Genomic DNA, 25,475 nt, shown 5'->3' on the forward strand with positions numbered 1-25,475 from the left:
GGGAGGATACTGTCCCTGAGATAAAGACAGAGGCAGCCTGTGCTGCGGTGTTTGACTAGCTGTGAATAAAAGTAGGGGCTCCACACATGAAAAAGACACAACAGAGGCTGAGGCAGGGCCCTGCTGATGAGAGCCTCTTAGTGTGGGCAAGGCTCATGCAACCACAGAAAGCCCACAGGAAAGGTCCTAGCTGCACTGCAAGCCTTTGCCCCACCGTCCCCAGCTTACAGCAAAGCAGATACCTGAAGCAGACGCTGCTCCCCAAAAGCAGCGCCCCAAAAGATGCTGTGGCAGCCACCATGGGCAAGGCTGTCTCCTTCTGGCCCTGCCGTCCTGCTGCTGGCACTCTGTGAGTTGGGGCATTGCTGGGTGTGGGGGCTGAGGGTTGCTGCTGTTGGCAGGACAGGCCCGTGTTGGGCACAGGGGAGGATGGGGACAGCATGTGTGGGCCAGGCGTGCAGCAGTGTGGGGCAGAGTTATTTTGGGGAAGGCAAGATTGGGATTGCTTCCTCCAGCTACAATGTAGATTTAAGCAAGGGGCACACTTCTCCAGTACTAAAAGTTTGTCTGGAGCCTTTGTGTGAGACTTTCAGGATGCCTTACAGGATGCCTTAGAGAGCATGGGGACTCCAACTGGAAAATAAAACCCATCCAGAACTGACTTGGAATGGTGCCACGTGTGCAGATGAAGTAGATTCCGGATGGAGAACAAGTGGGAAGTCCCATTTTCAGGCAGGACTAAGCAGTGGGGATGTGTGCAGGGAGCTGTGGGTGAGCCGCGTCACTGCCCCTCTAAGCAAAGCCCTCTCTGCCCCATGCTGCAGGTGCTGTCTTGACCACCCAGGACATCTGCAGCTCTCCAGGATTGCAGGAGCATGGAGGTGGGTCCCAAAAATGAACGTGTCCTGGGGAAGGAGATGGAAAGAGCAAAGTGAATTATTCACACACAGTTTCCCCTGGAAACCCCAGGAGAGCAGACTCTCCCAGCCTTGGCATGCAGTTGGTTTTGCCAGCAGGCAATCACTAACGCTTGCCTGGGGAATCCCTCTGCCTTCTCTCCAGGTAAGGATCAGACTCCAGTCCTGTACCTCAACGCTTCCAGTGCCCAAGAAGGGGAAAAAGTGCTGCTTCAATGTACCATTGATGAGCAGTTTCCTGCTAAGCGAATTGTCTTCTGCAAGAATGGGCTGGAGGAGTTCAGCCTGAAAGCCCAGCAGGGCAGGCTCATCTATGCTCTGGTCCTGAACATCACCTCCAGAAGTGCTGGGACGTACACATGTGGATACCAGCAGAGGAATGACAGCAACTGGGTGAGGAGCTCTGCTCTCAGTGCTCCCCAGACCCTGTCCATGGCAGGTGAGACACAGCCCTGGAGTGTTGAAGGCAGAGGGGACGAGGACAACATTGAGGCTGGAGCTGTGTGCTGCAGCAGGCAGGGCATGGCTCTGGAGTGGTTCCCTGATGGGAGTGTTCCCTCTCCTCCAAGGGAGCCCCTGGAGAGAGAGCTGCTCTCAAGGGTCCCCTGGTTCCTGCAGCAGTACCTCTGCAGCAGACATGGGGTTCTACATGGCAGTGGCACAGAGAGTAAGGGCTGGCATTGTGAATGGACTCTGGTCTGAGCCAGGGATGTTCCAAGATCTGCCCTTTACACTGATGAGCCTAAGGTAGGGGAAGTGGGGCAACTGTCCTGAGATCAACTATAGCCTACATGTGAACAGTTGTGTGGACTGGTAGACAGAGGGGAGACCAAAGTGGTGCTGGTTTAAGATACATGAGTGCGAAGGTGCCTGCTCAACGAGGACAAACTGTGGGGACATGGGCATGTGTGAGGTGGTGTGCAAGGTCTTGTCCCTACTAAGAAGAACACTCTTTGCACCGAGGTACAACTGCTGGTGAGACCACCCAGGACATCCACAGCTCCCCAGGTGAGGACGAACAGTTGGGTGTGCCGGCTGCATGGGCACATCCTGCTCCCTGCCTCTCCCCGTCACATCCCGCTGCCCTCACACCCTCTCTTCCCCAGCTCCCCATGCCCGGATCTTGCACACCCTCCCCATAGGCATGGTGCTAACAGTGGCAGCAGTCGGCCTCGTCCTCCTGGCTGCAGGCAGCTGGTTTGCCATCAGGAAAGGTGAGGGAGAGGGGGAAGAAGGGGGGAAAGGCTGAGGCCGTGGGGGTCCTGCTGCAGGGCTGGTGCAGAGGGAAAGGCAGTGGGGGGAACTTCTGGGTTCGCAGCTGGGGAAGACGGTGCCTGGGGGTGAAGGCTGTGGGCAGCCCAGATGGGGAGGCTGCTGAGGGAACTGGGGAGCTTCAGCCTTCATCCCCCAGCCCCGAGATGGGAGCCAGGGCTGGGCAGCACTTTGGCCTGCGCACCTCAGCCCCTGTTCTTCTTGCAGGTGCCTGCAGAGGGAGATGCCCAAGGTGAGCACCAAGGGCTCCTGGCTGTTGGGGTTTGCAGGAGGGAGTGGGGGACATGGCGGGGCTGTGCAGTGCTCTTCTCAGCACACACACACCTCAGAACCAGGGGTTTTGTGGAAATGTTGCTAAGGACCTTCAACACCTTTTCTCTATCATCTCTCTATGCCTCTCCATGGTGCTGGTAGTACTCAAGACTCTTCTGCTGATCCCAGCCGTTTCTGTAAGTGCCAGTCCCTTCTTCACCCTTCTCCTCTAGGCACTGTGTGAAGTGCTGATGCCTTTGCCATGGCAAGCCGTGACCATAGGAGCAACAGTAGTGAGGGGTGGGGAACCCTTGCCTGCTGTGTGTGGCTGGACACTAATTCAGGTTCTCCCTCCAGATGCCAACGTGGATGAGATGGGCAGAGTGAAGGTGAGTTCAGCCCAAGCACAGCCCTGCAGGCTGAGCGTGAACGTGATGGTTGCAAGAGGGCAGGCTGTTGGAGAGCAAATGCAAGCCAAAAGTGCTTCTGATGGCAGGAGCCTGGGAGCTTCACATGGCTGTGCTCTGGCTGAATCCCCCTCCTTCCGTGTTCCCAGCATTTCCCCATGGTGGATACCACGAGAGCAAGGCCACTCCTTGTTCTCCCTTGTTTTTTGCAGCTCTCTCAATCCAACTGCTCTCAACACCCACTGCATGCCAAAAGCTGAGCAAGTGAGAGGTGATGCAGCTGATTCTCTGAGAGAGGCAGAGAGCACTGGGGAAAGCCCGGCCGACCTGCCACCTCTCAATAAAGCCACCCCAAACAGGAAGGAGCTGGTGTAGTACTTCTCGGCAAGGTCTGTCTGCAAGGCTCTTCACATTGCTTCAGATCGACACTACCACCCCTTTGTGCCTCCTTGTCTGTCTGTCTGCTCCATCAAATTCCACGTGTCGCTGCATGAGACGGAGGTGCCATCAGGAACACAAAGTCATAGATGTGTATTTGTCATTAAAGCAAAACCACATCTGCAGTGCACACACTGATTGACACACAGATGCAAGGACATCCCTGCAGTGATATCTGTCCATGTAGGTCAAAAATGGGCATCTCCGTGGGTGGGTAGAATAACACCCCTACGACCTTATAATGCAACTTAAGGGTACACGTCATCTGCTGAGCACAGCGAGAGGTTTTCTTTCATTCAGAAAAAATCAATACACTCACAGTAAGATTTGATATAGCTCATATACTTTAGAAGTATTAATGTATTGTAGATAGAGGTATGAGTCCTATATCGTCTTGGCTAAACACACACAGCTTTTCCCTGTGACAGCAAAACTCAAAGAAGACCAAAGTGCACCCCCCAGCCCCACGGTATGACTGCATGAGTCCTCTGCAGGAGAGCAAAGGCAGCCATGGGCAAGGCTCCAGTGCCTTTGTCCTGTGACAGTGCTATTGGGTGTGGGTGTGGTTCACCATGGCATACGTTGTAGTGTCGCTCATCTGCTGCACAGGAGGAGGCTTTAGGGAGAAAAGAAACCCTGTTACTTCGGCTGCTGACTGTGAGCCCTGCACAATGAGCGTGCAGCAGGCTGCAGGAGTGCAGAAAGGAGCTGTGCACAGCTGTGCCACGACTCACCCTGTCCCATCGAACATGGGTGTTGGTAGAGTTGGTGGGGACTAAAAAAACACACCATGATCCCTTGCTGCCTGTTGGAGGAGGGTTGAAACTCACATTGACCTTGGGCAGCATGGTGGCTGTGTCCTGCAGGAGGCTGTGGCCCATGGAGAGCCCCCACAGGAGCAGACTCCAGGCCAGAGCTGCAGCCCGTGGAGAGGAGCCCACACAGGATCAGTGGTTCGGGATGGAGCTTCCGCCTGTGCGGGACCTGTGTTGGAGCAGATCTTGAAGAGCTGCTTACTGTGGGAAGCCCACGCAAGATCAGGTTGGAAGGATGACATTCCGGGGAGTGACCCCCCATTCGGGCAGGGGCAGAGAGTGAGTGTGGAGAAGCAGCATAGACAAAGCATTACGGACTAACCACAGCCCCCATTCCTCCTTTCCCTGCACCACCTGGAGGGAGGAGGTGGAAGAGTGTGGATTTTGGGGAACATATAGATATATATATGTTTCTTTTTTTACTTCTCACTTATCTAGGTTATTAATAGCAGGTAATTAAATTCATTAATCTCCCTATGCTGAGTCCATTTTGCCTGTGACAATTAATCTTCAGTGATCTCCCTGTCCTTACCTCAAGCCTTCAACTACTCTCATTATATTTTCTTACCTTTTCCCTTCCAAGAGCTGGAGTGGTGGAGCTCTCTGTCCCGCTGAGTAAAACCACCACAACTGCTCAGTACCAAATGCCTTCCTTGGCTCAGTTTCTACTAACAAAACCAGCCTTCAGGAACGTCATGTTGCAGAAGGTAGGGACACAGGCTGCAGCAAAGACAGTGTCCCCTTGGTGAAGGAGGATCAGACTGGGCAATGCTACACCAACTGAGCAAAGAGAAGGCCATGGGCCCTGCTAGGAGGCACCCCTGAGTGAGTGCTGAAGGAGCTGGCAGATGTCATTGCAAGGCCACTCTCTGTCATCCTCGATGGGTCAAGGTGAGTGGGAGAAGAATCCAAACAGTGGGGGGAAGTAGCCAGCAGGAATTCAGCAAGGGGAAGCCATTCATGGCCAAGCCAACAACCTTCTACGATGAAATGACCAACCTGGTAGACAAGGGGAGAGCATGCATTTTGCCTGTTTGCACTTCAGGAAGGACTCTGATAGTGTCTACCCTAAGATGGTCATAGACAAACTGTTGATGTCTGAGCTGAAAGAGGAGAGGGTAGGGTGGACAGAAAACTGATGGAAGGGCTAAGCCCCAAGGAGGGTGATCAGTGCTGCAAAGTCTAGTTGAAAGACACTAATTAGTGGTATACCCCTGTAGTGGGTTTACGTGGCAAGGTTTTGGTAGCAGGGGGCCATAGGGGAGGTTTCTGCGAAAAAGATCTAGAAGCTGCCCCATGTTTGGGAAGGGCCCCATTGTTTTCCAGAGCTGAGCCAATAAGCGATGTTGTTTTACGCCTCTGTGAGAGCATATTTAAGACAGGGAAAAAAATGCTGCGCCAGACAGCAGCTGGGAGAGTGAGAGGAGTGAGGAACGGCACCAAGGTCAGTGTAGAAGGAGGGGGAGAGGTGCTCCAGGCACCAGAGCAGAAGTCCCCTGTGGCCTGTGGTGAGGACCATGGTGAAGCAGGATGTCCCCCTGCAGCCCATGGAGTACCACGGTGGAGCAGGGTTCCATGCTGCAGCCCGTGGAGGACACCACGGTGGAGCAGGTGGCCCTGCACCGACGGAAGCTGCCGCCTGTGGAAGACCCCTGCCGGAGCAGATTCCAGGCTGGACCTGTAGCCCATGGAGAGGAGACCACACAGGGGCAGGTGACCTGGCAGGAGCTGCTGCCCGTAGGGGAGCCAGGTTGGAGCAGTTTCCTCCTGAGGGATGGACCCCGTGGTACGGACCTATATCTAGAGCAGTTCTGGAAGAGCTGCTGCCTGTGGGAAGCCCACGCTGGATCAGTTCGTCAAGGACTGCACACGTTTTCGTCCCCACAGCACAGGGGACGAGAGTGACCGAGAAGGAGCAGCAGAAAGAAGCGCTGTAGACTGACCATAAAGCCCATTCCCCCGTCCCCCTGCACCACACAGGGGGAGGAGGTGGAAGAGGGTGGATGGAGGGGGGAAGGTGCTTTTGGTTTCTTTTCTTTGTTTCTCACTTCTCTAGCTTGTTAGTAATGAGCAATAAATTTTACTATCTTCTTATACTGAGTCTGTTTTGCCCATTACAATAATTATTGCGTGATTTTCTCATCCTTATCTCAACCCTTGAGACCTTTTCACATATTTTCTACCCATTCCTCTTTGAGGAGGGGGAGTGAGAGAGCGGCTGTGGTGGAGCTCGGCTGCCCACTTGAGCGGAACCACGACAACCCCAAGGGTCCAAACGAGGCCCAATTGCATTCAGCATTGGCATTACTCTGAGGATGCTGGGGCAGAGCTTACCCTCAGAAAGTTTTCAGGTGACACCACAACAGGCATTCACTCACCAGGGAGGGTTGGAGGCTGTATGGGAATGAGGGAGTAGCTCCTTGCAACCAACTCCATTTGTTCCCTTCAGGAAAGAGTATCCTAGAGACTTGTGTTGTGAAACATGCATGCATGAGCCTGAAGGAAGCTGTGAGACAAGTGTTTTGATTGGTGTTGGAGAGGTGAAGGAATTTCCTTCCAGAATGGATCCTGAAACCCACCTCCTCTCCAGCTCTGCTTGCAAGAAGCTCTTGCTGAGTTTTGACCCCATGTTCTTTTCCCTTATTCCCTCCATGCAGCCATGCAGACTCGTGCCTCCCAGCTGAGCAGCTCCACTGCTGCCTGCACCCATCTTACAATGGAGTCCCCCAATGCACACCAAGGCCCCAGATGTCAGCACTGGGAGCTGCAGAGAAGGGATACCTTGGCTCCTTCTTGGTATTGGTGTGGGATGTCTAAAACCCCATAATGCAAGGCTGGGGATGGGCTGTGGGTGTGGGGGCCAGCCATGCTGAGAATAAATAGAAAAGCTTTGCCCTGACTCTCATTTCTGTTCCTATGGCACAATAACTCATGTCTGCTCCAGTTTTACTTGAGAACAGCAACTCCCTCACAGGACACATGGCCCCACATAGCAGTCATAGAGGAGCTCTTCTTGCTGTCTTCCCTCCCACATACAGAGCAGCAACATCAGATGGTGCATTCTGAACCAATTCTTTATTACTCGCCTCCCACAGGACCAACACCCAACACAGGGCACCGTAACCACCTGGGGATGTGCCCATTGCGGCCGGCACCTTGGGCACAGGGAGGTGCTGGAGTGATGCAGGAGCTGCAGAGCATGGCTGCCTGGGGGTGCAGCCGTGACTCCATCCCCTCATGTTCTCCCGGTATGCAGAGGAGGATCCCGCGTTGGAGATGTGATTCTGTGAGCAGTAGGGGTGAAGCCATGTGGGTGCTGGGGTTGAACCCAGTTGGCAGGGTGCACAATCCAGTGGCAATCCTTGATGTGACCAGAGAGCAGGTGTTGAGCCAAGGGAAGCAGGGCAGTGGCAGCACATCCCTTGGGCATGCTGCCACAGCTGCCTTGAACCCAACGTCAGTGGGAGCCTGGCAAATGTGTGGGGGTCATGCTCTGAGCATGGGGGAGCAGGCTGGGGACAGCATGGAGCCCAGGAGGACATCAGAGCTCCATGGGGACAGGGACGTCTCCAGGCTGCCTGGCCACACTGGCACCATGGCTGCATCTCTCCAGGAGGAGGGTGATGATGGGGGCAGACAGCAGCAGGAGTAGGCTGAGGGCAGAGCGCAGGATCCAGACCTCCAGGGGCATGGCTGACCCTGGGAGAGAGGAGGAACACAGTGTGGCCAAGGCAAGCCTTGGAAGACGGCCGTGTTGGGAAAGGCTGATGACCAATGGCTCACCCCTGGAAGGGAGCTGGGCCTTGTGTGAGGGGCTGCTGCCTGTGGGAGACATGAACACTCTGTGAGTCCCTCGACCTGTGAGTTGGGGCAATCCCAGATGCTGAGCGTACCCTGATCTCTTGTATTGCTTCCTCATGCAAATGGCCAAAATGAACAACCAAGTTTTTGTAAATTGTTTTTCATAGGTTCCTAAAGTTTAGAGGGAAAGCTTGGAGCAGTAGTGGCACAGCCCGGGGTCCACTGACATCCCAAGTCCATGTTTTTTATGCATGGGCCCTGCAAAGTCTCACGTCACGTCTGCAGCAGAGGTGTTCTGCCCTGTGTCCATCCCTAGCCATTTTTTGGTAGGTTTGTTTTCCAGGGAGAGGTCCCTGGATCCCTGAGCACTCCGATATCTCTCCTTTCGCAATATGGCTCCAGCCACAGTTTTAGTGCCAGAAATATTGTTATTACATTACAGCTCAGCTCATGACAATTACTCTACTTGCCCTGCCATAGGCTCATCAAGGTACAGGGCAGACCTTGGAGCATCCCTGGCTCATCCAGCATCCATCCACATCCCCAGCCCTTCTTCTCTGTGCATGGGCCCTGCACAGCCCCATGTCTGTAGCAGAGGTGGTGCTGCAGGGACAGGGAGACCTGGAGGTCCTGGGGGTGCAGGAGGGAATCACTCACCTAGAAATGATCGCCATGCCGTGGAGGTGGTCACACTGCCTGGCAGGAAAAAGGGACAGGATGAGAGCCTGCAGCACACCCAGCTCGTGTCCAGACAGCTCCACCTGTAGCATGTGTCCTGCAACAGCCCTGTGCACGTCTGTGTGAGGCAGGGGACACACAGCCCCATGGGCACATCCCTCCACCGACAGCCAGCACCATCCCCAGTGGAGGCATAAAAGTGCCTGCGGTTGCTGTGCCAACATGTGCCCCCACAGATCCAGTGTCTAAGTGCTTTTGTGAGGGATTAAACATGGTATGGAAGAGGTGTGCCTCTTCATTTAACACCACCACTCTCAACTTTCTTTGATTCTGGGGGCTAGAGGGTCACACAATCACAGAATGGCCAAGGTTGGAAGGGACCTCTGAAGATCATCTAGTCCAACCTTCTGCTGAGCAGGATCAGCTAGGACACACTTGCACAGGATGGCATCCAGGTGGATTTGGAATACCTCCAGAGGAATATCTCCACAGCATCTCTGGGCAGCCTGTTCCAGTGCTCTGTCACCCTCCCAGTAAAGAAATGCCCCTCATATTCGGATGGAACTTTCTGTGCCCCAATTTGAGCCCATTGCCTCTCACCCTTTCCCTGAGCACAATCGAAAAGAGACCAACTCCATCCTCTCAACACCCTCCCCTCAGATATTTATAGACATGGATGAGGTCTCCCCTCAGTCTCCTTATTTTCCAGGCTATACAGGCTCAGTTCTCTCAGCTCCAGTCCTCTGACCATCTTCATAGCCTTCCTCAGGGCTCTTTCCAGTAGTTCTATGCCCCCCTTGTACTGGGGACCCCAGAACTGCACCAAAATGCTTTGTGTTCCATGCAGGGAAGTGATTCCTTCCCAGAAGCTCACACACAGAGAACAAGTTCCCTCTCCCTTGCCATCACCACCCCACACACACCTCTCTTCAGTCACCAATCCCCATGCTCAACTTCACCTGTGGAGCTGCAGATGTCCTGGGTGGTCACGCCAGCACCTGCACCTTGGGGCACAGAGGGATTTGTTTAGAGGGAGTGAGAGCTGGGGCACCCACATGCTTGTGCCCATGTCCCTGCTGCTGGCTCCTTGCCATGTCCTCACTGCTGTGTCCTTGCCAGGCTGGCACCTTGTCACCCCTACGTCTCAGTCCAGCACCCCTGTGGTCTTCTCCCTTGGTTCAATACCATGTCCCTTTCAGCTGGTTTGAAGTTCCACATAGAGGTCTCCAAATACCTACGAACTCCAGTATCTCCCTGTTCTCACCCTAGAGCTCCAGGCCCATTTTCAGAGCCATAAATGTAGACTTCTTCACACATAGGTAACTGCACAGATCATGACAATCTCTACATTTCTCCTGCCATAGGCTCATCAGTTCACAGGGCAGATGTTGAAGCAAGCCACATGCTCCATATCTGCAGCAGAGGTGCTGATGCAGGGACAGGGGCAGCCCTTGAGAACAGCTCTCTCTCTAGGGGCTGCCTTGGAGGAGAGGGAACACTCCTGTGAGGGAACCACCCCAGAGCCATGCCCTGCCTGCTGCAGCACACAGCTCCAGCCTCAGCACAGCCATGTGGTGGCAAGTGCCTCCGTCCCTTCTCACCCCTCCAGCCCGGGGACGTGTCTCACCAGGGACATGCAGGATGCGGCCAGCACTGAGGGCAGAGCTCCTTACTCGGTTGTTGTCATCTTTGAGCTGGTATCCACACATGTACGTCCCCTCGCTCCCCTGGGTGACCTTCAGAGTGATGGTGTAGATCAGATTTCCTAGTTGCCCTTTCAGGCTGTGTGCCTCCATCCTGTCCTTGCAGAACACAATTCGGGTAGGGGCTGAATGACCATCAATGGTACAGCGAAGTGAAAACGATTCCCCTTCCTGAGCACTGGAGGTGTTCAGGAAGAGGGACGGAGCTGTGAGGTCACCTGGAGAGACAGTGCAGGGATTCCCTATGCAGCTTTACTGACAGCAAAGATGCAAAGTGACCTGGATCCCAAATGGTGAAAAGTCTCTTGTCCAGGGCTTCAGACATGGAGAACAAATCCCCTCTCCCTTCCCATCTCCAGCCCCGACTCATCTCCCTTCTGCCACCCATCCCCACTCTCACCATCACGTGTGGAGTTGCAAATGTCCTGGGTGGTCAAGACAGCACCTGCAGCATGGGAAAGAGACAGCTTTGCTTAGGGGGGCAGTGACCTAGCTCACCCCCACCTTGCTGCCCACATTTCCCCTGCTAGATCCTGGCTGAGAAGTCTCCTTCCCACCAGCATGTCTCCATCCAGAAACTACTGCATCTCCACCCTTGGCAACCATTCCAATTTGCTCTGGATGTGTTTCCTGTTCCACATTAAGTCCCAAAGCTCCCCAAAGCATCCAGCATTCTGAAAGTCTCGCTCTAAGACTCCAGACAACTTTTTAGTGCTGGAGAAAATGTCCCCTTGCAAGATCTGTATCGTAGCTGGAGGAAGCCATCCCCATCCTGCTTTCCCCTATATAACTCTGTCCCACAGTGCTGCACGCCTGCCCCACACACACTGTCCCCATCCTACCCTGTGCCCACCACTGGCCTGTCCCGCCCCCAGCAGCAGCCCTCCAGCCCTCAGCCCCCACACCCAGCAATGCCCCAACTCACAGAGGGCCAGCAGCAGGATGGCAGGGCCAGAAGGAGACAGCCTTGCCCATGGCGCCTGCCCCAGCATCTTTTGGGGCACTGCTTTTGGGGAGCAGCGTCTGCTTTGAGTTTCTGCTTTGCTCTGAGCTGGGGACAGTGGGACAGAGGCTTGCAGTGCAGCCGGGAGCTGTCCTGTGGGCTTTCTGTGGCCACATGAGCCTGGCCCACACTGAGCATCTCTGTCATCAGCAGGGCCCTGCCTCAGCCCCTGCTACATCTGCTGCTTTTGTTGAGCCCCCGCTGTTATTTCTGTCCTCTCACACACCGCAACTCTTGCTGTTTTTACATGTATCTCAAGGGCAGTATTCTTCCTACAAATGCCTCCTTCCTCTTTTCCTATTGACAGATTTGGGTCATAGATTTGCAGCTCTCCATTAGGCTAGCAAACATCTGCAGCCTGTCCAAAATCCATTTCTATCCTTTCCACACCCGTGTGGGCACAGCACTGCTGCATCCCCTGCCGATGCTCAGCCCCTGTATGCTTCTTGGTTGTGCCAGATTGTGCAGCCTGAGCCCCTCTGCCTGCCAGCGGCTCCATCGGGAGACCTGGTGCTGCAGCCTATGTCCCATGTAAGAAGGGAAGTCACTTCAACACCATGTCTTGGGGGTGTCTGGCAAGAAGGCACTGTCTCCTTCCCACAAATCTCTGCCTTTGCTGCCCTTTCTGAATGTACCTGGAAGCACTCTTTATGCTGTTGAAAAAAGAGCACTTTGTGCTGTACAACTATAACAGGGAGCCATTCTGTAGGGGATACCATTGCTGTGCCACTGGATGGTCATGAACCAGGTAGTGGTGAGTAATAACATTTTGCCTCTATCTTTTTTTGGCCTATTGTTGTTGGTTTTGTTTCCCTCTTTTCCTTCCCTGATGGTTTTATTTTGCTGGGCTGCTGAACTCCACCACAACCACTCTCTCACTTCCTCCATTGGAAGAGGAAGATAAGGAACTGTGTGTTGGAAAGAACAAAACAGGCTCACAGGTCAAGACAAGGATAATTAAATTAAAGGAAACATTGACAGGAGAAAAACAAGCAAAGTCCATGCAGAAGAATATATGTATAAAAAAAAAAATCATCCTCTACCTCCCTTAAACGAGCAATGTTGGACCATGTGTGGGGAAGCAAGACATTGATATGTGTATTAGTGGTTTGGGTGGACAGACATATTTATAATGAAAGTCTACCTTCTCCTTCCCCTTTCCCAGCTATTATTGCTGAGTGTGGCATTCTGTGGTTTGGAAAACCCCTTTGGTCGGTTTAGGGCAGCTGCCCTGGTGATGTTCTTCCCCATCTCTTGCCCACCCTCAGACGTACTGGGCCACTACAGGGATAGTTATCTCCATCCCAGCCAGACCCAGCACCCCTTAATATACTCTAGTTATATCAACCCATCAATTTCCTAACTTCTGTCCTCTTCATTTTCTACCCTGATCCCATTGGGGTTTGACTGGGCAAGCAGCTTTGTTCTGCTTGCCTGACCACTGGATGTAAACCTCAATTGGTCTTCTTGGCACACTACTTGGGGCTGCAAGGGTTGAGATAACCAGAGATTTGGCCAGTAAATTTATGGAAGACTCATATTTGTTCAATTCCATCCATGTTTTCTTCCTGTAAGGAAATTCCCTCACCTCTCCAACCCCCATCAACACACTTGTCTCACAGCTTCCTTCAGGCCCATGCATGTATGTTTCACAGCACAAGCCTCTAGGAGACTTTTCCTCAAAGGGAAGAAATGGAGTAAGATGCAAGGAGCTACTCCCTCATTCCCATACAGCCTCCAACCCTCCCTGGTGAATGAATGCCCATTGTGGTGTCAGCTGCAAACTTGCTGAGGGTAACCTCTACCCCAGCATCCTCCGAGTAATGCCGATGTTGAATGCAATTGGGCCTCGTTTGGGCCCCTGGGGTACACCACTAATTAGTGTCTTTCAACTAGACTTTGCAGAACTTATCACCCTCCTTGGGTGCATCCCAATGTTCGCTCACTCAGCCCAGATATCAGCAGTCTCCCTGTGACGTTCTCTATGATGATCTTAGGGGAGATGAAGTTGAGTTCAGCCCAAGCCCAGCCCTGCAGGCTGAGCGTGCACATGATGGCTGCAAGAGCACAGGCTGTTGGAGAGCAAATGGAAGCCAGAAGTGCATCTGATGGCAGGAACCTGGGAGGTTCGCATGGCTGTGCTCTGGCTGAATCCCCCTCCTTCCATGCTCCCAGCATTTCCCCATGGTGGGCACCACGAGAGCAAGGCCACTCCTTGTTCTCCCTTGTGTTTTGCAGCTCTCTCAATCCAACTGCTCTCAACACCCACTGCATGCCAAAAGCTGAGCAAGTGAGAGGTGATGCAGCTGGTTTTCTGAGAGAGGCAGAGAGCACTGGGGAAAGCCTGGCTGACCTGCCAGCTCTCAATAAAGCCACCCCAAACAGGAAGGAGCTGGTGTAGTACTTCTCGGCAAGGTCTGTCTGCAAGGCTCTTCACATTGCTTCAGATCGACACTACCACCCCTTTGTGCCTCCTTGTCTGTCTGTCTGCTCCATCAAATTCCACGTGTCGCTGCATGAGACGGAGGTGCCATCAGGAACACAAAGTCAGAGATGTGTATTTGTCATCAAAGCAGTACCACATCTGCAGTGCACTCACCGATTGACACACACATGTGAGGACATCCCTGCAGTGATATCTGTCCATGTAGGTCAAAAATGGGCATCTCCATGGGTGGGTAGAAGAGCACTCCTGTCACTTTATACTGCAACTTCGGTGTACATGTCATCCACTTAGCACAGAGAGATGTCTTCTTTTGTTGAGAGAAAAATAAATACATTCACAGTATGATTTGGTATAGCTCATATATAGCTCATATATCAAGTATTCATATATTGTAGATAGAGGTGTGAGTCCTACATCGTCTTGGCTAAACACACACAGCTTTTCCCTGTGACAGCAAAACTCAAAGAAGACCAAAGTGCACCCCCCAGCCCCACGGTATGGCTGCATGAGTCCTCTGCAGGAGAGCAAAGGCAGCCATGAGTAAGGCTCCAGTGCCCTTGCCCTGTGACAGCGCTATCGGGTGTGCGTGTGGTTCACCATGGCATACGTCGTGGTGTCGCTCATCTGCTGCACAGGAGGAGGCTTTAGGGGGAAAAGAAACCCTGATACTTCAGCTGCAGACTGTCAGCCCTGCACAACGAGCGGGCAGCAGGCTGCAGAAGTGCAAAAAGGAGCTGTGCACAGCTGTGCCATGACTCACCCTGTCCCATTGAACATGGGTGATGTTAGAGTTGGTAGGGGCAAAAAAAAAAACACACCATGATCCCTTGCTGCCTGTTGGAGGAGGGTTGAAACTCACATTGACCTTGGGCAGCATGGTCAGCACACAATGGCGAGCTTCATTTCCCCTCTGTTATAAATGGCTCAGGATTCAAATTAGGATTAAATAAAAAAATAGGATTTATTGAAAGAATATAAAGGAATAGAGGTAAGCAAACAGCGCTGGGTGCACCGGGAGTCTCCGCTCCACCAGGACGCACCCCAGTTACATCAAGCAGCTGATTTTTATGCTCCTAGACTAATACATATTCATTACTACTTCTAAAAAAATAGATTATTATAATTAGCTTCCGGGGTCCAGTCCCTCCTACTGGAGCATGCGCAGTCTCCTCTGGGGGTCTCTTCTGGGGGTCTCTAGGGGTCTTTCATGCTGAAGGCTCGTAGTCTTCCTCTCCCCCTTTGTACTTACTTGGCACCATGCCAAGTTTATAGAACATTCTCTGCGAGTCTTGTCTCCCAGCCGTCCTTCAGCTTCTTTTTCCTTCCTCTTAATCTCTCGGCCCCCCTAACCAGATACCAAAGATGCGCATAGTATCCCATAACAGTCACTAGTTGTTATCTGTTGTTCTGAAACTCCCAGACATCAAACACAAACAGCTTTCTTATTTGACGCTTCATGAGTAATTAAAACATTCTTCCCCAGCCATTCACAGACACATCTATAGCAGTGTTAAGTTAATCTCGAAGAAGAAAGGAAAAAAGGCTGTAACTGTTAGAAATAGAAGTCCGGAATAACAAAAGCAAACAGGTTCATAAATTTAAGGAGTATTTTCTGAAGACTTGATAAATTGACTAGAATGAGGGGGAGACTGGGACACACTGCATCTGTGGTTCAAGAATTAAATTGCCAGTGCAGGACCCAGAGGCAGACAGGATTCAAACAGAATTGTTCTTTATGGACACGAATTGTTAAAACATTCCTCACACCCTCCCATCACCCTCCTCTGGGACGTGCATTAAGCAGTGATGGAGCAGAAATGCTGAAGTTTTGTTTTATTTCCACCATTCTGTGGCATCTCCTCTCCTTCCACAGCCAGCACACCTTGCAGGCTGCTCTGTGCACGTCTGAGAAAACAAGGTTGTGTTGTAACCTTGTTAGAGGTTAGAGGTCAACTTGGAGTGATGTCCTCATAGGGTAGGGATATATCTACAGCCTGTAACCCAACCACAACATCCCCTCTTTGTTGCTACCTGTGGTTACAGAGCAAACTCTAAAATGTTTTCCTCACAAGCACAAGGAAACAGAGCCACATCTTTCATCGCTGCTGTGTCCTTTCAGCTGCAAGAAAACAGAAATTTCTTTGTAGGAAAACTGAAGAAATAACAAAAGAAGAGGCTGAAGTGGGGGAATTGCAGTCTGGGGGCGCAGCAGCTGTGGAAGGACCCCCCAGGCAAAGGCGCTTTGTCCCCATGAGCACTGGGATGCTGCCATGTCCCTTGTGCAACCAGCAGCCTCGCACACACTCTGCATGCAAGGAAGAAGCAGGACGTGAGGTGCTGGAGAGAAACCTGGCCTTGATGAACAAGCAGGGATTTTGTATCTCCTAGTGGGAAATGAAGTGGTGGGATTGCATGGGGGCTCGCACAGGATTCTCATGGGGAGAGGGGCGTGTGGCTTGCCACAAGGGAGGACGTAGTACTCACACTGGATGTCACCATAGTTGGTGTCTTCCGTCTGTGGACTGTCAACGTGCTGCTGCCTGAAGAGGAATGGAATGGTTCTGGGATGTGCATGTGCAGAGGAGGGGAATGGAGGCTTATGCCCTTTGGTGTTGCTTTCCTCCATTTGTCATTGAACTGGAGCCCTTGGTGCTCACCTTGGGCATCTCCCTCTGCAGGAACCTGCAAGAAGAACAGGGGCTGAGGTGCGCAGGCCAAGGTGCTGCCCAGCCCTGGCTCCCATCTTGTGGCTGGGGGACGAAGGCTGAAGCTCCCTAGCTCCCTCAGCAGCCTCCCCATCTGGGCTGCCCACAGCCATCGCCCCTAGTCACCGTCTGCCCCAGCTGTGCACCCCCAGCTTCTCCCCACCGCCTTTCCCACTGCACCAGCCCCCAGCAGGACCCCTACAGCCTCAGCCTTTCACCCTCCTTCCCCCACTCCTTCACCTTTCCTAATGGCAAACCAGCTGCCTGCAACCAGGAGGTAGAGGCTGACGGCCACCACTGCTAGCGCCGTGCATGCAGGGAGGGCGTGCAGGATCCAGGCATGGGGAGCTGGGGGAGAGAGGGTGTGAGGGCAGCGGGGTGTGATGGGGAGAGGCAGGGAGCAGCACGTGCCCGTGCAGCTGGCATACCCACATGCTTGTCCTCAACTGGGGAGCTGTGGATGTCCTGGGTGGTCAGGGAAGCACTTGCACATTGGGGCACACAGCAGTTTGCTTAGAGGGGTGAAGACCTCATGAGCCACCCTGACCATGGCTCATGAGGTCCCTGACCAAGGACCACTTTTGGTCCTTGCTAAAATACACTTTCCCACTGCTGTGTCCAAACAGCACCTATGTGGTGTCCTCCCTGGAGCCAATCCAAGACACTTTTTGTTGGTTTGCTATTGCAGAAAGATGTCCCTGGATCCCTAAGCACTCCAACACCTCCCTGTCCCCACATGACTCCAGCCCTCTTTTAGAGCCATAAATGTAGTCTCCTTCACACATAAGTAACAGCCCAGCTCGTGAAAATCATCCCATTTCCCCTGCCATAGGCTCATCAAAGTACAGGGCAGACCTTGCAGCATCCCTGGCTCAAACCAGCATCCGTCCACATCCCCAGCCCTTGCTCTCTGTGAATGGGCTCTGCACAGCCCCATGTCTGCAGCAGAGGTGGTGCTGAAAGGACAGGAGGACCCCTCGAGAACAACTCTCTCTGTCTAGGGGCTGCCTTGGAGGAGAGGGAACACTCCCGTGAGGGAACCACCCCAAAGCCTGCTGCAGCACACAGCTCCAGCCTCAGCACAGCCATGTGGTGGCAAGTGCCTCCGTCCCTTCTCACCCCTCCAGCCCGGGGACGTGTCTCACCAGGGACATTCAGGATGCGGCCAGCACTGAGGGCAGAGTTCCTCATGTATTTCATCTCATTCTTCTGCTGGTTCCCACATGTATATTTTCCTGCACTTCTTGACGTGATGTTCAGGACCATGGAGTAGCTCAGCTGCCCTTGCTGGTCTTTCTTGCTGTCCGCCTCCATCCCATCCTTGCAGAAGATGATTTGTCTTACAGGTGACACCACAGGGAGAATACACTGGAGCAAAACTGTGGTACCTGGCTGAGCAGAAGTTGAGTTCATTTGGAGAGCAGGAGCTGGGAGATCCCCTGGAGGAGACACAGCAGTGAAGGGCTGCCATAGGGCAGAGCTCACAGTGGTTGGGCTTCAAAATGCCCTGGGTCTGGGAGAGAAGGACTCATGAGTACCTGGGGAGCTGCAGATGTCCTGGGAGCTCGTGCTGCCACCTGTACCAAGGGTCAGAGAGGGATTTGCTGAGAGGAGCAGTGTCCCGGCTCATCCTGACGCCCCTGCCCACGTCCTCACTGCTAAGCAGGCATCATCACACCTGCATGTTCTCATGCTGTATCTCTTCAATATCCCCTCAAACAATGCCAATCCCAATCCCAATCCCATTTTGTGTGGATTTCTTGTTCCAGCTAAGTCCCATAGCTCTGTAAAGAATCCAGCAGTCCTAGAGTCTCAGAGCAAACCTCCAGACAATTTATGGTGCTGGAGAAGTGTGCCCCTTGCTCAGACTTATATTATACTTGGAGGAAGCAATTTCCATCCTGCCTTCCCCAAAACAGCTCTGCCCCACAGAACTGTATGTCTGCCCACTCACACTGTCCCTATCCTACTGTGTGCCTAGCACAGGCCTGTCCTGCCCACAGAAGCAGCCCTCCAGCCCTCAGCCCCCATACCCAGCAATTCCCCTGTTGCAGGAAGAATGGCTGAAAACACGACAGACACCAGTATGGTCAGATCATGCTCTCTCTTTATTACCCAAATAACCTGACTTTTATAGCAAATTTAACAGGGGCGGATAGTGTCTTACACAAGATTATTGGTCAAAAGCACTCAAACAACTGCAAGGAAACAACCCCACCTGCAAGGAAACATCCCCCTTGTGATTAGCAGTCACATACATCCTGTCCTTGAAGCCAGCTGCTGGCAACAATTTTTTTTAATTCCTCAATCGGGTTTGTTGGACCGTATATCATGGGGACTTCACCAAGTCGACCTGACAGCTTGGTTTGCTCAGCTGCAGCAAGTCATGGCCTCCTTACTGTTTCAAGAAGGCCTCAACATGCCCCAACTCACAGAGTGCCAGCAGCAGGACAGCAGGGCCACAAGGAGACAGCCTTGCCCATGGCACGTGCTGTAGCACCTTTTGGGGTGATGCTTTTGGGGAGCAGCGTCTGTTTCAGGTGTCTGCTTTGCTGTGAGATGGGGATGGTGAGACAGAGGCTTGCAGTGCAGCTGGGACCTGTCCTGTGGGCTTTCTGTGGCTGCCTGAGCCTGCCCACAGCCAGAAGCTCTAATTAGTGGGGCCCTTCCTCAGACCATTCTGTATCTGCTTAATTTTGAGAGCCCCCACTCTTATTCTTATTCTCTCACATACCACAACACTCACTGTTTTACTTCTATCTTAGTGATGGCATCCTCCTTGCAAAGCCCTTCTGCTCTTTATCCCAACTATGCTCCCTGTTTTGCCCTGTTCTGAACACATCCTCTCCAACACCACAGTTTTAACAAGTGTCTTAAGGGCAGCATCCCCCCTGCAAAGCCCTCCTGCCCCTTGTCTACTCAGCTTTGCCCTCTTCTGACCACATGACTCTACTTTTCTTCAACATCTGTACAAAAGATGACGGCGACAGGGGAATCCTGAACCAAGGTGAAGTCACCAAAGTGACTTCAGTGATCTGGGGCAGTTGCCAAGGCTGTGGGCAGATCCCTCCATCCTGTCAGCGAATCAGCTTATGAAGAACTCTCAGGGAGTCTCAGCTGGGGCCATACTGCTGCCAGCAAAGCAATGTGGGAGCCATCTGCACCCACACTTTGACCCTCATGCGACCACACAACAACGAGGAAAGGCAGAGGCTTCACCCTGAAGGCACCTGAGCTCCCCCATGCTGCTCTCTCAGTCCCCTTCCTCAAAGGAATAGGGGAGAAACTCTGATGGAAGGAAGACTTGTGCACTGAGATAAGTGCAGGGAGATCACTCACCAGTGACCAGCACAGGCAAAAGAGACTCTGCGTAAGGCAGATTAATGCAGTTCATTGCCTCCTATTAAGGGGCACTGCAGGGACTTTCATCCCACAGGAGGTAGGGCCTTTCTTTGAGTAGCACCAGGCCACTTGCAAGATGCTCTGCTGTTAAGCGGCCAAGTGGCTTCTCAAAAATGTCCAGCCAAGTGCTCCCATGCCTCTGCACCCAATAGCCTCATTCCAGCCTTTAACACTCCATGGTATGGCTCAATCTTTCCAGAGGTTGTTGAGTGACCTGGGATGTGCTAGACCCAAGGAATGCTTTGTTTCTGGGCCCATGGCCCACCATTTTCCTTTGGGCATGACTCCCTGGCTCGCTTTTGGCACTTGGAGCATCATGGGCTTCTGATCCTCAACAGCCTGGCTCCAGAAGGCAGAGGACAACCTCGGCTTTCTCCTGGTCTTTCCGGCCGAAGGCTCCTGGCCAGGCCATTTTCCCCACCTGCAGTGTGAAGCACCACTGGCACAGCTGGGCCTGTACACATAGGCCCAAGGGCTCCCACTGCAGCCTTTTGAACACCCACTTTCACCTCTTCCCACTTCCAAGTGCTCTTCTTTCAGGTTACTTCTTAGGGAGGGCTCAGAAGCTCCCTTCAGGATGTAATATGCCTTCTCCAGAAACCCACAAGGCCTAGGAAACCTTGTGTTTCTTTCCTTTTAGCTGATGGGGACGCATTTGTTACCTCACTGACCTCACCCAGTGGGGTATAGCAACATCCACCATGCCATTTTACACCCAGGTTTCACATTTCCTGTGCAGGTCCCTTGACTTCACTCTGGTCAATGGCAAAACCAGCCTTCAGAAGAATTTGGGTGATTTTCTTCCCTTTCTCAAAGACTTCCTCTGCTTTGGTGCCCGAAATGAGGCTGCCATCAATGCCTTCAGGAGCTAAGGAGCTTGCCCTTGTTCCACAGCCATCTGCATTACTGCATGGCAAATGGCAGGGCTGTGTTTGCACCCCCCGCACTATCCATTGCAGATGTACTGGACGCCCTTCCAAGGGAAAGCAAACTGTGGCCTGCACTCTGCAGCTCTATTGGGGTTACGTGGGCAGGTAGCGGGGGTCTGCAGAGGTGTCCTTGGTAGTAAGCTGCCTCCTATTTGAAAAGGGCCTGTGTCAGACTGCTCCAAAGGGACCTGCTGCAGGCCAAAGATGAGCCAAAAATCAATGTTGTTTGTACATCTGTGAGAGCATATTTTAGCAGGGAAGGAAACCTGCCGCACAACAAGTGGTAGAGGGAGGAGTGAGATCCAGCCCTGCAGGCACCAAGGTCAGTGCAGCAGGAGGGCAGGAGGTGCTCCAGGCATGCAGCAAAAGTTCCCCTGCAGCCTGTGGAGAGGCTCCTGGTGGAGCAGGCTGTCCCTCTGCACCCTTGGGTCCCACATGGAGCAGATCTCCACGCTGCAGCCCATGGAGGTGCCACTGGTGAATCAGGTGGCTGTGTCCTGGAGGAGGCTGAGGCCCATGGCGAGGCCCTGCAGGAGCATGTCCCAAGCCAGAGCTGCAGTCTTTACCAATTGCTGGACCATTCCTTTGCAAGATACAAGAACTATATGCATTAACCACTCTGTTTTTCTTAGACTTGTAGTTATACAAGAGTATGAAAGACAGAAGGTCACACTTCATCATATCATGTTGCCCTCGGATTGTTCCATATTAACACGAACCAGATGAACACATTTCACACTATCATGGGTAGGAACAATGCATTCAAGTGCGATTTATTACAGCAACAGGTACACAGGTTCTTTGGATTGCCAGCCATAGTTACTGTCTGCAAAAGCAAGCTAGCATGCATGAAATACACAGGTGACACAGGTGACACAGGTGCGCAGCCTGGAAATTAATGTGTTAAAATGCACAAAGACTCTATAGTGATTTCAAAGTGTCTGTAGAGACACACAGTATAGCCACGTGTTCAAATCTCACCCAAAGGCATCCCAATGTGGGGAGAGGGTGGAAGAGAAGCTCAGCCCATCAACTGATCCCAGGAGTCAGGAGGTCCTCAGGATGGTATATTCCCTCGGGGTGGTATCTCCCCTGACAGTGGTATCTTCCCCAACATCCCCTCTCTCTTAGGCCAATTTATATTATTTTCTATCTTTTAGGTGGAGCTTGAGTGACTCTAGTCAAGCATATCTTAGTTATGATTGCTGAAAAGTTATCCCATCTCCGTTTAAAGTAATAGGCTCTGAGAAATTCAGAGTGCATGCTCAGTGAGGGGTGGTCATACATTGGAGGCAGGTAGCTTTTGGGATGGAGGTGTGTTTTGGTATTATAATGATATTAGAATGAGGAAAAGTACACTAGGGTACAGCATTTGTCGAAACATGACAGGTCCTTGTCTCAGGGTAGCAAAAAGTGCGGCTGAGAGACAGAAGAGCCAGCACAGGGATGGGTGGGTGTGGGGTGCAGAGTGCCAGGCATGGCCACCCCCTGGTCATCTGCATGGCCTCAGCCATCCTCACAATGGCACTTTTCCATGCCACATCTACCAGGGCAGTGGCAGTATGTAGGGGAACTCTTGGGTGTCAGGGCAAAGGGAACAGCAGGTCCCTCGCAGTCATGGGGCCAGGGAACATGGCCCCATATGGCAGTCATAGAGCAGCGCTCCAAGCTTTGCTCACTGGCTTCCCTCTCAAATACAGAGCAGCAACATCAGCTGGTGCATTCTGAGCCAATCCTTTATAACTCGCCTCCCACAGGACCAATACCCATCAAGGTGCCTCCACACAGGGCACTGTGACCACCTGGGGATGTGCCCATTGCAGCCGGCACCACCTTGGGCACAGGGAGGTGCTGGAGTGATGCAGGAGCTGCAGAGCATGGCTGCCTGGGGGTGCAGACATGACTCCATCCCCTTGTGTTGTTCTGGTATTCAGAGGTGGATCACATGATGGAGATCCTATGACTAGGAGTGGCAGCAACGTGGGTGTTGTGGTTGAAGGCAGCCAGGAGAGTGCACGATCCCTCCTTAATGTGAGCAGAGAGCAGAGTCTTAGCCAAGGGAAGCAGAGCAGTGGCAGCACAACCCTTGGGCATGCTGCCACAGCTGCCTTGAACCCAATGGCAGTGGGAGCCTGGCAAATGTGTGGGGGTCATGTTCTGAGCATGAGGGAGCAGGCTGGGGACAGCATGGAGCCCAGGGGGACATCAGAGATCCATGGGGACAGGGACGTCTCCAGGCTGCCTGGCCCTGCCGGCACCGTGGCTCCATCTCTCCAGGAGGAGGGTGATGATGGGAGCAGACAGCAGCAGGAGTAGGCTGAGGGCAGAGCGCAGGATCCAGACTTCCAGGGGCATGTATGGCCCTGTGAGAGAACAGAGTCACAGTGTCACCAAGGCAAGCTACATAGGACAGCCGTGTTGGGAAGGGCTGATGAGCAATGGCTCACCTATGGAAGGTATCTGGGCCCTCTGTGAGGGGCTGCTGCCTGTGGGAGACATGAACATGCTGTGAGTCCCTCGAACTCTCTTTTGGGACAATCCCTAATGCTGAGCAGATGGTGAGCTCATGTCTTGCTTCCTTGAGCACACACTTGAGCAAGCCTTTTCATGTAAGTTCCCAAACACAGGTTTCTAAAGGTTAGAGGGACATCCTAGAGCGGTAGTGGAACACCCCAGGGTCCCCAGACAACCCCAGCCCTTGTTCTATATTCCAGTGCCCAATGCAGCCCTATCTCTGCTGCAGAGGTGCTCCAGGAGGGACAGGGGGACCTCTGAGAGCAGCTCTTTCTCTAGCAGCTGCTTTACAGGAGAGGGAACACCCCCATGGGGGATCTACACCACAGCCATGCCCTACCTGCTGCAGCACACAGCTCCAGCCTCTGCAGTATCCCCATCCCTTCTGTTCAAACCACCCTGGGGCCGTATCTCACCTGGCACAAACAGGCTGCCCAGCCCTGGCTCCCATCTCGGGGCTGGGGGACGAAGGCTGAAGCTCCCCAGCTCCCTCAGCAGCCTCCCCAGCTGGGCTGCCCACAGCCATCGCCCCCAGGCACTGTCTGCCCCAGCTGTGCACCCCCAGGTTCCCCCCACCGCCATTCCCACTGCACCCGTCCCCAACAGGACCCCACGGCTTCAGCCTTTCCCCCCTTCTTCCCCCACTCCCTCACCTTTCCTGATGGCAAACCAGCTGCCTGCAGCCAGGAGGTAGAGGCCAACGGCCGCCACTGCCAGCGCCATGCCTGTGGGGAGGGTGTGCGGGATCCGGGCATGTGGAGCTGGGGGAGAGAGGGTGTGAGGGCATCGCGGTGTGATGGGGAGAGGCGGGGAGCAGGACATGCCCGTGCAGCTGGCACACCTACATGCTTGTCCTCAACTGGGGAGCTGTGGATGTCCTGGGTGGTCTCAGCAGCAGTTGTAACTTGGGGCAAAGTGCATTTTTCTTTGTAGGGCCAAGACATTACACACCACCTCAACTGTGCCCATGTCCCCACTGTTTGTCCTTGCTGAGTAGGAACCTTCCCACCCTGGTGTCTCAAACCAGCACCACTGTGGTCTCCACTCTGTTTACCAGAACTTACTTTTACTCACATATATGCTGTAGCCCATCTCATGACAATCACATGAATTCCCTGTCCACAGGCTCATCAATGTAAAGGGCAGATCTCTCTGTGACTTCACCCAGCACATCCCCAAGTCTGCAGCAGAGGTGGACCCTTGAGAGCAGCTTTCTCTCGAGGGGCTCCCTTGGAGGAGTGGGAACACTCTCATCAGGGAATCACACCAGAGCCATGCCCTGCCTACTGCAGCTCAACGCTCCAGCCTCAGTGGTGTCTCTGTCCCTTCTGTCCCCACCACCCTGGGGCTGTGTCTCACCTGGCACAGACAGCGTCCAGGGAGCACTGAGAGCAGAGCTCCTCACCCAGTTGCTCTCATTCCTCTGCTGGTATCCACATGTGTACGTCCCAGCACTTCTCGAACTGATTTTCACTTTTAGAGGGTAGATGACAATTCCATGCTGGGCTTTCAGGCTGAACTCCTCCAGCCCATTCTTGCAGAAGACAACTCGCGTAGCAGGAAAATGAGCATCAATGGTACATTGAAAGAAAACTATTTCCCCCTCCTGGGCACTGGAAGTGTTGAGGTACAGGACTGGAGTCTGGTCATTACCTGGAGGGATGGCACAGGGATTTCCCAGGCAAGCATTAGTGACTGCCGGGTGGCAAAACGAACTGCATGCCAAGGCTGAGAGACTCTGCTGTCCTGGGTCTTACAGGGGAAACTGTGGGGTAATAATCCCCTTCACCCTTCCCATCTCCTTCCCCAGGACACGTTCATTTTTGGGACTCACCTCCATGCTCCTGCAATCCTGGACAGTTGCAGATAGCCTGGGTGGTCACTCCAGCACCTGTAGCAAGGGGCAGAGAGGTCTTTGCTTAGAGGGTCAGTGATCTCCTGCCTTCCCCAAACCAACTCTGCCCCACAGTGCTGCATGCCTGTCCCACACGTTCTCCACATCCTCCCGTGTGCCCACCACTGGCCTGTCCTACCCACAGCAGCAGACCTCCAGCCCTCAGCCCCCACACCCAGAAATGCCCCAACTTACAGAGTGCCAGCAGCAGGACGGCAGGGCCAGAAGGAGACAGCCTTGCCCATGGTGCCTGCCCCAGCATCTTTTGTGGCACTGCTTCTGGGGAGCAGCGTCTGCTT

This window comes from Aythya fuligula, chromosome 32 (genome assembly GCF_009819795.1).
Source record: "Aythya fuligula isolate bAytFul2 chromosome 32, bAytFul2.pri, whole genome shotgun sequence".
In the NCBI taxonomy this organism is placed as follows: domain Eukaryota; kingdom Metazoa; phylum Chordata; class Aves; order Anseriformes; family Anatidae; genus Aythya; species Aythya fuligula.